Below are 16984 nucleotides of genomic sequence, written 5' to 3'. Positions count from 1 at the left end.
TTATCAGTATATATATCTTTTTCAATGAAAAGTCCTACTGAATGTTTTAAAAACAAAAAGACAGAAAGAAGGAAAGAAAGAAAGAAAGGAAGAAGAAGGGAAGAAAGAAAGGAAGGAAGGAAGAAATCAGGGAGGGTTTCCTGGAGGAAGTGGCAGTGAGGGAAGCCCTGAGGAATGAGTAGGAGTTAGCTAGGTAGAGGCTCTGGGTGAGGGCATTCCAGGCATTAAGAGAACAGGATGTTCAGAAGCCTGCTGGCTTGGGAGCTCATGGTGCTTCCCCCTCAAACTGGCAAGATTTCCTTATGGCTGAAGGGGTGTGTGGGGGGGAGGGAATGGGGTTGGATCAGCAGGCCTGGTAGGCCAAGGAAGGATTTAATCTCTAAGTTCCAAACAATGGTGGTATGGAGGCCAGGGGGCTGTGATTTGCCTTCAGAAAGATTATGCAAGATGCAGAGCCCAGATAGGCTTGGACAGGGGCAGGGCTGTCGGAGCAGCGAAGACACTTGTGCAAATCACCTGGGTGAGCAATTACAGTGGCCTCCACCAGGGCAGTGGAGAAGGAAGGAGAGACATGGACAGAATTGAGGGTTGTACAGATGTAGTGTTCACAGGGCTTGGGGAAGGAAGGGCAAGGATGTTGCCTTCTGCTGCTTCCAGCTCTGGTGACCAACTAGATGAGGACACGGATGTGGGTGGTGGGGCTTATTTGGTGGTGGTGGGGTAGAGCCCCCCCGTATATACCCAGGGCTCCCTGCTTCTCCAGGTACACGCTTCCTCCATTGCCATCCTATCTGCCCCATTGCCTGCAGCCCAGGGTTCCCATTCCAAGAGGTCCAGAGCCCTGGAAGGTCCAGAGCTGAACTTAAGTCCTGGTCTTGTCTTCATTTACCCTGAATTCTCCCTGACACCTAGGCCAATTCTTTTCCTGCTTGGACCCCAGTATGCTCCTCTGTAAAATGATAGGGGCAGATACACAGCATTTCTTACATATGGTTTGACTGTAATGGACCCTCCTTCCTTAGTGTGGTGGGTGTTATAAAACACCCAGACCCCCCCTTCAGTGAGAATGGGCTGCCCCAGATGCTGGAGGAGGGCTGCCAGCAGATGGCTGTCAGCTGTCAGTCTCCTTCTGGGAAGTCACATCCCTTCCTGGGCAGTCCACAGGCCACGACTGATTGATGTGGGGACGTAACGGCTTGGCCATCTCAGCCTGATTTAGGACCACTCTGCAGGGCTGTTCTAGCTCAGAGGTGCCCATGGGAGCTTTTTCTTCCTCTTTCATTGATTGTTCTACCCACCCATGCACCCATCTAGCCACCCTTCCCTCCTCCCTCCCTCCCTTCCCTCCATTCTTTCATCCATCCATCCATCCATCTCTTTTGTCAATCCTTCCTTCCTTCCATCCATCCATCAACCCTCCCCTCTACTCATCCCACCCTCCCTCTTCTTGTTCCAGAAAGCATTCATTTCCTCCTCTGTAGAATGGGATAAGAACTACTCTGCCATGTTTTGAGGAGAGTTCCCTGAAATTATGCACACAGTGTTCCTGCAGGTGCTAAAAGTGTGTACTTGCTGCTGCAGGCGTCATCAGCTCCTGCCCGTCTCAGCAGTCAGACACATGCCTGCTCATCCTCCATGGCGGGGAAGTCTGGGTCCTCAGGCCTCCAGGGTCCACCGCTGCTCTTCGTGGCTGAGTCTGCAGCTCCAGAGTCAAAGGGCTGGACATATGGCTTGGGCTCAGAGCCTGTGGGGAAAGGAGGGACAAGGTGTCACGGCTGAGTGGGAGGCCTGAAGAGTCAGGGCCTGAGTGCTGCATCTGGGCCTCAGTTTTCTCATCTGTAAAATGGGATGGCAGGGGAGGATGGTCCCCATGATCTTTTTTTTTTTTGGCCACACCCTGTGGCTTGTGGGCTCTTAGTTCCCTGACCGGGGATCGAATCCAGGCCCTCGGCAGTGAAAGAGTGAGTCCTAACCACTGGACCGCCAGGGAATTCCCTCTTTAAGCCAACATACGCGACACCACTCGACACCACTCATGCTGAGCCTGGGACAGACATTTCTATTCAATCCCAGAGCTCTTTCTTCCTGAGCCATGGTCCCCTCGGAACGCTTCCCACTGCATCATGTTTGGAAGCCGTCTTCAGCTGATCTGAGTTAGCTCATGACATGAAATCGATTTGTCATGCCTGCTCTAGCAAGAAGCCCTCATTTGCTAGAATGGGTCCCTAAGACCAAATGCAAGTACCCAGTGCCCACCTTTAGAGGGTCTCTAATGGTAGAACTTCAGGCTGTCTCTGTCCCTATATTGTACTTTGAGTTCCAGGGACCCCTGTGTGGCATGGTATAGAGGAGAAAACAAGGGGTTTGTGGTCAACCAGACTGTGCCCTTGCCTGGACCTGCCCCTAATGGCTGCACACCTTTGGGGAAGTCACCTCTCTGCGCCTCAGTTTCCTCACCTGGAAGGTGGGTGTGATGGTGCCCACCTTTCAGGGCCCGATGCTGGGGTGCTTGGTCACCTTCCTTCCCTCCAGGTCAGGAGGGTGCCCTGGCTTGATCTTGGGTGTTGGATGGAGTCTTTTGCCATGGGAGAAACAGGCACCCCCGACTCTCTCCCCCTGCCCCTTACACTGCAGCTAGAGCGCGTCACCCCTGCGTATCCGAATCCCCACGGAGGTTACCCACCGCCTGCAGGAAGAAGGTCAAATGTCTTGGTCCAGCCACTGGTGTCCACCAGGATCTTCCTCCTGTGCCTTGTCCCTGCCGCTGCAGGACCCACTGCCTAAGAGCCCCCCATTCCTGTTGTAGGGCCGCCTGCCTAAAGACCTCATCCTATTCGCTCCAGAAACCTTCGTCCACCCCCCCATCTACGGTGCCTCTCTCCTGTGCACTGCATTGCACTGCCTTGTGTTGTACTGCACTGCACTGCATTGCCTTGGCATCTGGACTCCCTTCGCTCCTCCACACCCCCTGCAAAAACATCCTGGGTCCTGCTGCAACCAGGGAGCTGAGGGGAGAGTGCCTGGAGGTGAAGCTGGAGGATGTGGGTGAAGGTGGAGGCGAGGAATCCAATGGAGGTGATACCCAGAGAGACTGAACAGCACGTTTGCGGTAAGAGCGATAGCAGTTTCAGGAAAGGCCAAGGTGGGGGTGGGGAGAGGGATGGCGATGCCTTTGGACAGTGGCAGTTAGGTCCTCATCCATGCCTTAGCTTGGGTCCCCTGTGGCTGGGGGACCCCATGTCTCATCTTGCTGGGGACAGTCCTGGTTTATGCTACCGAGTCAAGTAATGATTAACAGTAGCCCACTTTCACCCTCCAAAGGGTACGGGTGGGGTGATCTATTTTGTGGCCACTCTGCCTATGACCATTGCAGCTGGCAGAGGGGAAGGGGTGAGGCTGTCCTTTTCTATCCCAACATGGGGTGAGCTGTCTGTACCCACTTCTGTTCCTTCTCCTCCCAGCTGTGTAAATACAAACACTGCCCCAAGTTTTGGGGGGTGCTGACAGGTGTATAATTTGGGGAGCCTTCTTTAAGAAAACGAATACAAAATTGTGAACGCAAAATTGCTGGGGCTTTTGGAAGGTAGCAAGAACAGCAGAAAATAGCCAAGGCAGAAATAAACACATTTCATAAACAGATGAATAAAAAGGTATCACATGGGCATAAAAACCTCAAGGAGTCTGGAAAACATCTTGGCAATTCTTCAAAAAATTAAGCATAGAGTTGCCATACGACCCAGCCATTCCACTCCTAGGTCTATACCCAAGAGAATGGAAAACATAGATCCACCCAAAAACCTTGTACATGACAGTTCATGGCAGTATTATTCTCAATAACCAAAAGGTGGAAACAACCCAAATGTCCATAAACAGATGAATGGATACACAAAATGTGGTCCATCCATACGGTGGAATATTATTCAGTCATAATAAGGAATGGAGTTCTGGGAGTTCCCTGGCTGTCCAGTGGTTAGGACTTGCGCTTTCACTGCCAAAGGCCTGGGGTTCAATCCCTGGTTGGGGAACTAAGATCCCACAAGCCGCACGGCCCAGCAAAAAAAAAAAAAAAAAAAAGAAGGAATGGAGTTCTGACACCTGCTATACCATGAATGAACCTTAAAGACGTGATGTGACATCGCAGAAGTCAGCCACCAAAGACCACATGCTATGTGATTCCATTTATATGAAATGTTCAGAATAGGTAAATCCACAGAGGCAGAAAATAGATGAGTGATTGTCTAAGGCTGGGGAGAAATGGGAAACTCTGGGCTATGACTAAAGGATACAGATTTCTTTTGGGGGTGATGGAAATGTTCTAAAGTGGATTGTGGTGGTGGTTGCACGACACATGGCTTGTGGGATCTCAGTTCCCTGATCAGGGATGGAACCCAGACCTGGCAGTGAAAGCGAAAGCACCAAGTCCTAACCACCGAACCGCCAGGGAATTCCCATCACTGTGAATATTCTAGAAACCATCACTACTTTCCCAGCTACTCTCCCAACCTGGTTGAGGGCCTCTGTTCCGCTGCCCTCATTCAACCTTGCATCTCCCGTGAGGCAGCTTCTATGACTCAGGGAAATATAGGACACGACAAGCGGGCTGTGAAGGACGAGAAAAGCCAGATGCGGGGTTGGGTCCTGGAGGCTGATGGGAGCTTGGAAGGGGAGGGGAAGCCGCCTGGAGGAGCCATCCCGTCCCTCAGCCAGGGCCCCAGGGGGCCTCAGGAGAGGATGCAGGGTCTGTCTGCTTCCCTGGGCAGGGACCTCACAGAGGCCTGAGGCCTCCTGCAGCCTGTAGAGGCCACAGGCAGAACCTTATGCCTTGCATCTGTGACCCTCAGAGTCTGGGATGCAAAGGCTAAAGGTGAAAGGCCAGGGCTGAGTTTATTCTTTGCATGGAAGCCTCTGACCCAGGAACAGGCCGGGCTTGACCCTGATGACAGACTCCATTCTGATCTCAGTGTCACATGTTGAGCCTCAAACTTTGTGTCACAGACTGAGCCCCTAACCCAGTGTCATAGACTGAACCTCAACCTGATGTCACGGACGGAGCCCTGACTTTGGTGTCGTGTACTGACTCCTGATCCGGGTGTCATGGGTTGAGCCCTGATCCTGGTGTCATGGACTGACTCCTGATCCTGGTGTCATGGACTGAGCCCTGATCCTGGTGTCATGGGTTGAGTCCTGATCCTGGTGTCATGGACTGAGCCCTGATCCTGGTGTCATGGACTGAGTCCTGATCCTGGTGTCATGGACTGAGCCCTGATCCTGGTGTCATGGACTGAGCCCTGATCCTGGTGTCATGGACTGAGCCCTGATCCTGGTGTCATGGACTGAGCCCTGATCCTGGTGTCACGGACGGAGCCCTGACTTTGGTGTCGTGTACTGACTCCTGATCCTGGTGTCATGGGTTGAGCCCTGATCCTGGTATCATGGACTGACTCCTGATCCTGGTGTCATGGACTGACTCCTGATCCTGGTGTCATGGGTTGAGCCCTGATCCTGGTATCATGGACTGACTCCTGATCCTGGTGTCATGGACTGAGCCCTGATCCTGGTGTCATGGACTGAGCCCTGATCCTAGTGTCATGGACTGAGCCCTGATCCTGGTGTCATGGACTGAGCCCTGATCCTGGTGTCATGGACTGAGCCCTGATCCTGGTGTCATGGACTGAGCCCTGATCCTAGTGTCATGGACTGAGCCCTGATCCTGATGTCATGGACTGAGCCCTGATCCTGGTGTCATGGACTGAGCCCTGATCCTGGTGTCATGGACTGAGCCCTGGTCCTGGTGTCATGGACTGAGCCCTGATCCTGGTGTCATGGACTGAGTTCCCATCCTAGAGCCACAATCTGAACCCCAACCCTCATCTTGTGCTGAACCCTGACCCCAGGTACAGACTGAGCCTTAGTTCTGGTGACAGATTATCTCCTCCAAGCTCCAGACTTTGTCTCCAATGGCCTCTGCCTTTGTCTCCAGTGGTGACTGTCCGATATTCCCACCCGCGCTCCAATCTCAAGCTGTCAAGGCCAAACTCCTTGTTTTCCTTCCTCCTTCTGTGTCCCCATATCAGTGTGACTGCACCGTCTTCCCAGTGACCCTGCCAGAGACCCGGAGATGAGCCTTGCCTCCTTACTACCCCTCAGGACACCAAGCCCTGTCAATTTCACCTCCCCGACATTTCTCTACTCCATCCTCTTTTCTTTTTGCCTCTGCTACTATCTTAATGTCAGCCTCCATTATAGCTCTTCCTACACAACCACAACTCTTGTCGGGATTTTCCTGCACAAACAATAGCCAACCACAATTGGCTTCTTCTGTTGCAGTAGCTGGTATGTCTTCTTGGCATGACATTTCAGAGAGTCACCCCCCTTCCTCTGGTCCTTACCCCTGGACTCCCCTTAGAATGACATTCGAGCCCTTTTCAGTCTACCCTCTCAACTCCCCACACACACCTGAGCCCCTAACTCAGTATTCTCCTGTGTGCCCCTGTGCTGTTCCCACCACCCTTTTCCACTCTTCCTGCCTTGACAACCGAGGACTTTTTCTCTGATCCTCTGCAGACCGTCTTAGCCAGAGGACTTTGGATTCGTCTGCACCCCTTTTCTACTCCCTGTTGTACTTTAACTGGCTTACTTGTTCGCTTCTAGACCAGGAGTTTCCCAGGCCAAATCTGACTCAACACCTGATTTTGTAAATAAAGTTTTAGTAGCTCACGGCCACACCCATTCGTGTCCGTATTGTCTGACTGCTTTCATGCTACAACTGCGGAGTTCAGTAGTTGTATCAGAGACCATATGACCTGCAAATCTGAAGACACTTACTCTCTGGCCTTTTACAGAAAAGGTTTGCTGTCCCCCGCTCCAGATCGTGAGGCAAGTTCTGTATCCAACACACTTTTACACGCCCAAGTCCCAAGTGGTAAAATCTTACATGTGTGGATCAGTTCCAATATGCCTTGCCTTGTGCTAAGCCTGTCGTGTTCTTTGCATTCTTCTAGCCTCACAACAACCCTCTGAGTCCCCACATTATGGAAGGGGAAACTGGCTCAGAGAGATGTACTGACTCATCCAAGGTCGTACTGGACTGGCAAGAGTCAGAGTTGGGATGTGAACCCAAGTATTTCTTGCTCCAGAGCAAGGGCTCACAACCACAAAGCTATCCTGTGGTGAGCAGATGAACAGATAGATGGGTGAATATATGGTTGGATGGAAGCGTGGACGGTTGTATGGATGAATGAATGAATTGTTGAATAGATGGACGAGTGGGTGGATAGTTGGCTAGCTGGCTGCCTGGCTGAAGGGAACGTTGTCTGGCTGGGTGGTTGGATGAATGGATGGTTAAATAAATGGGTGGATGGGTGGTTAGATGGATGGATGGGTGGGCGGATGGATGGATGCGTGGATACGTGGTTGCATGGATGGATAGTTGACTGTCTGGTTGAACGGATGAATGGGTAGGTGGTTGGATGGATGGATGAGTAGATGGTTAGATGGACGAATGGATGGATGGATGTGTGCATGCAGGGATGGATGAATAGGTAGGTGGTTGGATGGATGGACGAGTAGATGGTTAGATGGACGAATGGATGGATGGATGTGTGCATGCAGGGATGGATGAATGGGTGGATAGCTGGGATAAGTGGTGTGTCAGTGTCCAGTGGCAGTGATGCATTACTTGGTATTCTGAGGGGATGAAGAGGGGAGAAACGTAGATAGAAAGAGGCAGAATTGTGGCACAGAGGCCAGGCAAGAAGGACACCAAGTTGAGACACAGAACGCACACATTATATATACACTTATTATGTGCCAGGGAATGAGTGAAAAAGTATGGCCGAAATGGGTAATTGAGCACCTGAGGGGAAGGGCCAGTGGGGCTCTGCCCCAGGGAACTTCCTGCAGGTCCCAACCCCCCTTCCATAGTCTTGTCTGCCTCTCCAAATCCACTCCATTATTTTCCCAGGAGGTCCCATCTGGTGCCCAGACAGCCAGTTACAGAGGTTAAGAAGGGCACAGAAAGGCGAGAGAATGGAAGGACTCGGTGAGGGAGCCCCTCTCTGCGCCCCACCCCCATGCTGCTCGCTAAGGAGCCACCTCCCAGCCTGTATTCAAGTTCTAGGCAGCCTCTTCCCACAGCAGCCCCTGCAGCGTCAGCCATAAAAGGGTTTAAGAGTTCCCACTGGTTCCCACAGCTCATCCCCAACCTGTCGGCCTATAAGTCACAGCTTCAACCTTCCCGGGCAGGGAGACAGGGGGTGCTGGGCGGCCAAGAGTGGGTAGACCTTCGTAAGGATCTGGGTCCCAGGTGGGATCCGAGGCTGATACCCTAATTCTCTCACATTACTATCCACTGGTGGATTAAAAAACCCTCCCCAAGCCCTCCAGCTGCCCACACTGGTAGCTTTGTTCACTGGTCAGAACACACCACAGAGGTAGCCTTGAGACACACCTGGTTTCAAATCCTGGCTCCCTCAGCATGTACTTGCCGTGTGACCCTGAGATCATCACTCCTCCGTTCTGAGCTGAACCTCACAAGGGCTCAGTAACTGGCAGCAATTCCCACCATTACGACTGCTCTTCCGTTGCATCTCAGTCCGCACGCCACCGTCTCCCTCCCCAGCCCCAGCCTCCAGGTCCCCCGATTCTCGATTCTCGATATTCCAGTCTCCTCCAGCACAGTGCCTGGCGCACGGACAAGTCCTCAACCAGAGCGTACGTAATGAACAAGCTAATGAATCTTCTTATTGACTGCTCTCCTGCATGGAAACTCATTCGTGAACAAGTACCCGGCTTATGCAGGGGGTACAGGGGGCTCCTATCACACTATCCCCCGTGCCCCATGGCCTTGGACACCATCTGGCTATCTTCCAGGACTAAACTCCTGCCGAGATTTAAGAAATGCCTTTTTGCAAAAGCAATTCACCCAGACCTTGGGGGATATGATACAAGGGTCTCTCCAGCTGCCACGTAGTAAACTGAAGTCCTGGGACCCGGGGGCTACCAGCCAATGTGTGTGTGTGTGTGTGTGTATGTGTGTGTGTGTGTTCTAGGGAGGTGTCTACCAGAATTTCTGGAAGTCTCAAACCTCCTTCCTTTTGCTGCCTCTCTGAACCTCTGTCCTGCAGCCATCCTGGAACAACTCGCGTCAGGAGCCCCCAGGAAGCCACCAGGCTACCCCGGTTCTAGGGTGGATTCTCCTTCTACAGATTTACCTCCCAAGACAAGATCCTGGCTGAGCCTGGGGACACGTTTCCTCTGAGACAAGAGGGACCCCACAAGTCTGTGATGTTCTGTTGGGGTCCCAGGGAACCAGAGATCATGAAATTTGGGGCTGGTTCAGGCAGACTCTGTGCCCCTGGGCTGAGGAAAGGCTTGGGGTGGGATGGTTGGGCAGGTTGTCCAGGGAGCCCTGCCTGGGTGGCCGGTACCCACTGCTCACTGCCTGCCCCCTTACCTCTCTTGAAGGCCCACCGCTTCAGCCAGAGCTTGGAGAGGGCCGGCCAGGTGTGGTTGAGCGCTGAGCCAGCCATGGGGGCCGTGTGTGCGAGCATGTGAGTGAACAGCAGGATGAAGAAGGCGATCGGCTGGGAATATCTGCCAGGACGGGGCTGCCAGCAAGAGGGGCGGAGCCTGTCTGCAGGGGCTGCCAGATACATCAGCTGATGGGAGCTTGGGGCTGGGGCAGGGGGGGCCCCAGGGACTCCAGCCTTGGAGGAGGCCAAGTCCTTAGTACTAACCCCCACCTCCCCTGCCTTATAGGCTTTTCACCCTGGCTGGACAAGACATTCCCAGGAGGAGCTGAAGGGTGCAGTGAGGGTTCCTCAGAAAACAAGTATAGACTGGGTCCTGAGGTGGACCTGGGTATGCGTGAATGTCTGAGTGTGTGTGTGTGTGTGTGTGTGTTTCATTGTCTCTGTGCTTTTGACGGTGTATTTGTGTGTTAGCACAGAGTGTGTGTTTTCAAGTCTTGAGTGTCAACTTGTCTATGGGGGGGGTGTGTATATGAGCATTTTAGGGTTTTTTCCCCCGGTTTCATTGCGATGTAATTGACATACAGCACCGTATAAGATGAAGGTGTACAGCGTAATGACTTGACTTACATATATGGTGAAATGATTACTACAGTAAGTGGAGTTAACTTCCATCATCTCATACAGATACCAAAAAAAAAAAAAAAAAAAAGAGAAAATAATGTTTTCTTGTTGTTGTTCTGAGGAGAACTCTCAGGATTTACTGTCTTAGCAACTTTCAAACACACCATGCAGCAGTGTTAACTATAGTCACTATGCTGTACGTTACATCCCCAGGACTTATTTATCTTATAACTAGAAGTTGATGCATTTTGACCCTCTTTATCCAATTCCCCCACCCCCACCCCCTGCCTCTGATAACCACAAATCTGGTCTCTTTTTCTATGAGTTTGGTGGTGGTGGTTTTTTTAAATTTAATTAATTAATTAGTTTATTTATTTATTTTTGGCTGTGTTGGGTCTTCGTTGCTGTGTGCGGGCTTTCTCTAGCGGTGAGCGGGGGCTACTCTTCATTGTGGTGCATGGGCTTCTCATTGCGGTGGCTTCTCTTGTTGCGGAGCATGGGCTGTAGGTGCGTGGGCTTCAGTAGTTGTGGCGCATGGGCTCAGTAGTTGTGGCTCGCGGGCTCCAGAGTGCAGGCTCAGTAGTTGTGGCCCACGGGCTTGCTTGCTCCGTGGCATGTGGGATCTTCCCAGATCAGGGCTCGAACCCGTGTCCCCTGCATTGGCAGGTGGATTCTTAACCACTGTGCCACCAGGGAAGTCCCTGGTGGTGGTGTTTTCTTTTAGATTCCACATCTAAATGAGATCACACAGTATCTGTCTTTCTCTGTCTGACTTACTTCACTTAGCATAATGCCCTCAAAGTCTATCCATGTTGTTACAGATGGCAAGATTCCCCTCCTTTTTTTATGGCTGAATAATATTATCCTCGTAGTTTAAAAATCTCTGTGATCGTGTGTGTGTGTGTGTGTGTGTGTGTGTGTGTGTGTGTGTGTATCTGAATGCCCATCAGTATCTGTGGGGTTGGGTCTACATGACTCATCTGGGACTTGGGGAGATCTGAATCCGGTATTTGTGGGGGTTTTTGTATCTGCCTGGGTTTCTTTGTGTCTACTTTTGTGTCTTTATCTCTGTGTGCATCTGTGTGGGTGCCAGCCAGCGCCTGTCTGTACAAGTGCTGCCGCCTGGTGGTGGAAGCCTCCTTACTTGCATTTTCACTAATGCCTGAAAAATTCCTGGCTGTCCCTTCTCTCTTCAGTGACCTCTCAGCCTCCACCCTCCCTTCTCAAAGGGTTAGCCACAAGTCTGTCTTTACCTATACATACCTACTCGACTCCATCATCCACTGAAGTCTTTTTTTTTTTTTTTGCGGTACGCGGGCCTCTCACTGTTGTGGTCTCTCCCGTTGCGGAGCACAGGCTCCGGGCGCGCAGGCTCAGCGGCCATGGCTCACGGGCCCAGCCGCTCCGCGGCATGTGGGATCTTCCCGGACCGGGGCACGAACCCGTATCCCCTGCATCGGCAGGCGGACTCCCAACCACTGCGCCACCAGGGAAGCCCCGCTGAAGTCTTATTTCCATCCCCTCCAGTCTTCTAGCTCTCTCTGGGGCTAAATCTAATGGGCACTTTTCAGTTTCCCCTTTACTGGACAAGTATGACCACTTTCTTCTTGAAATCCATTCCTCTCATGCCTTTTCTTCTTCTGTCTGCTCCTTCTCAGTATCCCTTCCTGACTCGGCTCCTCTTCCTTTCTCTGCCTGACCTTTAAACTCTGTGTTCCCAGGGCTCTGTCCTTAGCCACTTCATGGTCTCCCCACTGGCCTTGGTGACCCCATCTGCACCTCTCTCATCACTTCCGCCATCCTATTATGAGTAGGTGGCCTCCAGATCTTTCACTCACAAAAAGATATAAAAACACACACTCTATACACCAACACCATCCAATACACTTCCCAGTGCATGTAGACAATGGCAAACGTACACACGCAAATAGTCAGACATATGTTCACACACACACACACAATTATACAGAAACAGCCACATACATACATAGGAATCCAGATACCAGCTCAGGGAGATTTAAAAACTCACCTCCTCTGCTGTGCTCCAGGGTTTAATTCCTCATCTCCCACCACATACTTTTCCCTGGACAGACTACAGATGCCTCTTGGATCTTCCAGACCTTTGGGTGGAGAGCAGATATGAGAACTTCAGGGAAATTAAAAGCAGTGAGAAGCCAGGAGGGACCTCCATCAAACTGATGGCAACAAAGACAGGGACCGAGGAGCTCAGGAACAGAGAAACACAGTGAGTCAAGCACAGTTAGCAATGGAGGTTTGATAAAAATCTTGTGTTAAAAATACAACAGGGATGCCTGTTTCTAACGATGGCAGGCTACCTTGCTGCAGATTTGCCTTTCCACCAGGGTAAATCCAGCTAAAAAATCTGGATAAAAGCAGAAGAAAAAAAAAACACCCTCAATTTGAAGGCGTTGGCAGCCAAGGTTTGAGATGTCAGAATCCTAGAGGGGTGAGGTAGACATAATGCAATGCTGGGTGTTTTTTTTTTTTCCTTCCAAGCGAATTGTTGATATAAATGCAGTTCTTAAGTGTGAAGCAGACCAGAAAGGGGCTGAGAAACTGGGTGTAGCTTCTGGCAATCATCTGGGGCTGGAGAAATAGACATTGGAAGTCAGGGCTCACAAAGAGGAGAGAGCTGGGGTCACCAAAGACTATACCCTAGGAGCAAGGGGAGACCAGAAATGGACCAACCTTCACCCAGACCAAAATCCAGGTTCAAGTCAGCTTCATCCCTGATTAAAGTCACCTGCCTTTACTTTCACTACCTTCCAGAAGCAAAAAGTAAAACCTCTCTGGAGGGAAATAACACCATGAAGAACCACCAACGATATCTACAGTCTTTCATAAACATTATCAGGCATTCAATCAAGATTGAAGCACAACAGAAGATAGAATCTCGTGACCTAAAATCAGAAGAAAAACCGACAATAGCGACAGACCCACAGAAGATACAGATACTGCAGTGAAAAGTACAGCAGAATGTGGCACAGGGATGGGTTGGTCTGGTGTAAAACATCACGGGGAAGAGATATTTCCAGGTATCCTCTCCACGGGCAGTATCAAGGGTACCCACTTAGTGGAAAGTTCTGATATATAGCCATCCCTCAGTACCTGCATGGGATTGGTTCCAGGACCTGCGGTGAATACCCAAATCCTCAGATCTTCAAGTCCCATCGCTGGCCCTCCGCATCTACGGATTCAACCAACCGCAGATCATAAACACAGCACGTGATCCGCAGTTAATTGAATCCACAGGTGCAGAACCTGTAGATACGGAGGGTTGACTATGTAGTGAGTAGATGTGGGAGGTGACTTCTACTGTGGTTAACCCCCCAATGTCTCTTATTTCACCAGGGCCAGAGCGGACCATGGTGTTGCTCGAGTACTAGGTTAGGAACCCGTGGTTCCCACCTTGAGCTGTCGAGCTGATTGTGATGTTGTGGGGAGGGGAGGAAGGCTGGGTGGATTTGCATATGTGGGAGTCATTAGAGGCAGAGGGCCAAGTGACCTCGAATGTCTCAGGTTAAAGTGTTCTGATTTTATTGTGTGTCTGTGCCAGAAGGAGGCTCTGATGGCATTTACCGCTTGGATTGCCTCCTCTAACCTGACGCTAGTTCCTGTGAGTTGTAAATAGCCCCTTGGCCTGCCAAAGGGTGGTCTTCTGGTCCTGGATGGTAATAGTAGAAAGAGCCGGTGGAGAGTTTGAATGGAGGTGCAGGGTATGGAATGTGTTCCATCTTTTTTCTTAAAGATTCTCTTTTTGATGTGGACAATTTTCTAATTTTTTAAAATTTTATTATTATTATTATTTCTTTCTTTTTTTTTTTGCGGTACGCGGGCCTCTCACTGTTGTGGCCTCTCCTGTTGCGGATCACAGGCTCCAGATGCACAGGCTCAGCGGCCATGGCTCACGGGCCCAGCCGCTCCGCGGCATGTGGGATCTTCCCGGACTGGGGCACGAACCCGTGTCCCCTGCATCGGCAGGCGGACTCTCAACCACTGTGCCACCAGGGAAGCCCTATTATTATTATTTTAAAATTTATTTTATTTATTTTTGGCCGCCTTGGGTCTTCGTTACTGCGTGCGGGCTTTCTCTAGTTGCGGCGAGCGAGGGCTACTCTTTGTTGTGGTGCGCGGACTTCTTATTGCAGTGGCTTCTCTTGTTGAGGAGCACGGGCTCTAGGTGTGTGGGCTTCAGTAGTTGTGGCACACGGGCTTAGCTGCTCTGCGGCATGTGGGATCTTCCTCGACCAAGGATCAAACCCGTGTCCTCTGCGTTGGCAGGTGGACCGTTAACCACTGCACCACCAGGGAAGTCCCTGGACCATTTTTTTTTTTAAGTCTTTATTGGATTTGCTACAATATTGCTTCTGTTCTATGTTTTTGGCTTTTTGGCCACGAGGTATGTGGGATCTCAGCTCCTGACCAGGGAATAGAACCCATACCCCCCCTGCATCGGAAGGCGAAGTCTTAACCACTAGACCACCAGGGAAGTCCCAGAATGTGTTCTATCTTTATAGAAGTGTTTGCCATCTTGGCAAGGATAGCCTCCATATTGGTGAGGGCATCTGTCATCTTGGTGAGAGTCTCTGCCATTTTAGTGAGGTCTTTTACCATCTTGTTGATAGGGACTGCCATCTTGGTAAGGGTACCCTTGGTAAGGGTACTCTCTTGACACAACGGTGTCCTGACCCCTAGAAAGGGCAGATTCCAGGGAAGCCTCCAGGACAGCGTCCCATGAATCCATTAATGAACCCAGCAGAGATTGGCTGAGGCAAGAAGAACCACCCAGCTGACCCAACAAGTCATGAGCTAAACAATTGGATGAAGGCAGTCAAAAGATACAAACTTCAGCTGTAAGATAAATCAGTACTACTAGGGATGTAACGTACAACATGATAAATATAATGAACACTGTTGTATGTTATACATGGAAGCTGTCAAGAGAGTAAATCCTAAGCATTCTCATCACAAAAAAATTATTTTTCTATTTCTTTTTTTTTTTTTTTTTTTTTTGCGGTACGCGGGCCTCTCACCACTGTGGCCTCTCCTGTTGAGGAGAACAGGCTCCAGACGCGCAGGCTCAGCGGCCATGGCTCACGGGCCCAGCCGCTCGGCGGCATGCGGGATCCTCCCGGACCGGGGCACAAACCCGTGTCCCCTGCATCGGCAGGCAGACTCCCAACCACTGCGCCACCAGAGAAGCCCCTTATTTTTCTATTTCTTTAACTTTGTATTTGTATGGGGCTAAGGCATCTTTGTTCACACAGTTGGGAAAACTCAAAGAGCTGGGGTTCCATGGGCATCTCTTTTCGTCTCTATGTGGTCTTTTCTCATAGTCTCTTCTGCATGTCATCCTCAGGGAAGCCAGATTTCTCACTTGGAGGCTCAGGGCTCCCAAGCGGGGGGAGAGAGAGACAGAGAGAGAGAGAGAGAGAGAGAGAGAGAGAGAGATAGCCAGGTATAAGTGGCCTTGTCCTTTATGATCTCACATTGCTTCTGCTAGACTTTATTAGTTGAGGGACCCATGAAGGTCTGCCCAAGTCCAGGCACAAGGGACTCCACCTTGATTCCACCTCTTGATGTGGAGAGGAGAGATTCTGGAAGAGCGTGTGGGCCTGGAGTCCGTGTGGGCAGGTGTAGGGACAGGCTAAGAGGATGGGTATGGGGAGGGGGTGCCAACTAGGGGGCCAGCTGTGGGGGTCATGCCAGTCTAAAGGCCAGGGATGAAGTAACAGCAACCCAAGCCAACATTTAACAAGAGCTTGTGTTGTGCCAGGCTCCAGTCCAACAGTTTTACATCAATAGCTCGTTTAGTCTTCTCAGCCACTCTACGGTGGGATGGTAGTAGTGACACTTCCATCACTCCCATTGTCCAAATGAGGAAACCGAGACACAAGGAGGGTAAGTAACAAACATCTTAAACACAGCCTCTTCTCAAATCACCTCCATCCCCTCATTCGAGTGGAAATCAGCACCTTGTCCTGGATTCCCTCTTAGCCTGAACCCCATCTAGAGCCACCGAATGGTCCCCAAGTCCTGTCCCTGGTCCTCCTCCTGCCTCTGTATCCTTCTTGCCCTGACCTGGTCCAGCCACCTTCATCTCCTGAGAGGGTCTCCCTTCCACCCAGTTGCTTCTCCAGGGGGGTGTGGTCCCAAGGGATCTTCTAAAATGAACCTCACTGCTGTGTTCCGATGCTTCTGTGGATGCTAAAACCCCACCCCCCTTGAGGAAGAGCCCACCTCAAGCAGAGTCCAAGGAGGTGGTTGCCATGTTTTTTACAAGTCTACCCCACATACGTCATAGAGATTGAGACCCACCATTAGTCCCTCTTTCTAGGTATGGCACAGAAAGTTCCTGAGGTTACACACTTGTGGCATGGGCAGGGATTGCTCAGGGAAGCCAGGTTTGGGGACAGAGACAGAATAAGAGAGAACAGGCGAGGCTGACAATGTTTCAGAGCACCTACTGCATGCCAGGCACTGTGCCGTGATTTCACATGCAAGGTCTACAACGACCCTTTTACAGAGGAACAAACGGAAGCCCAGAGTGGTGACAATGGTGTCCTGACCAACACCCCTCCCTGGAATGTGAAACTTACATGTCAGAGACATGCCCCAGACTATAGCTGATGGGAAAAGTGGAGCTCCAGGGAGGATTTGAATTCACTGTTAAAGGCAAAGAAAGATTCGATTTTGTGATGGAGTTCCTCTGCCGTTTAAGTCAGTATTGAGTGCTGTGTCAGGGGCTGGGGGGCCAGGGCGCATGCGGGGAATGTCCCATACTAGATACACTGATGGGTTTGCGGTTGACATTCCACTGGTGCTTCAAGGTCCAGTGAAAAGCCTGCCTCTGTCGGGAAGCCTTCCCA

The sequence above is a fragment of the Delphinus delphis genome, chromosome 3 (assembly GCF_949987515.2).
Source record: "Delphinus delphis chromosome 3, mDelDel1.2, whole genome shotgun sequence".
Lineage (NCBI taxonomy): Eukaryota > Metazoa > Chordata > Mammalia > Artiodactyla > Delphinidae > Delphinus > Delphinus delphis.
This window is presented reverse-complemented; position numbering follows the sequence as displayed.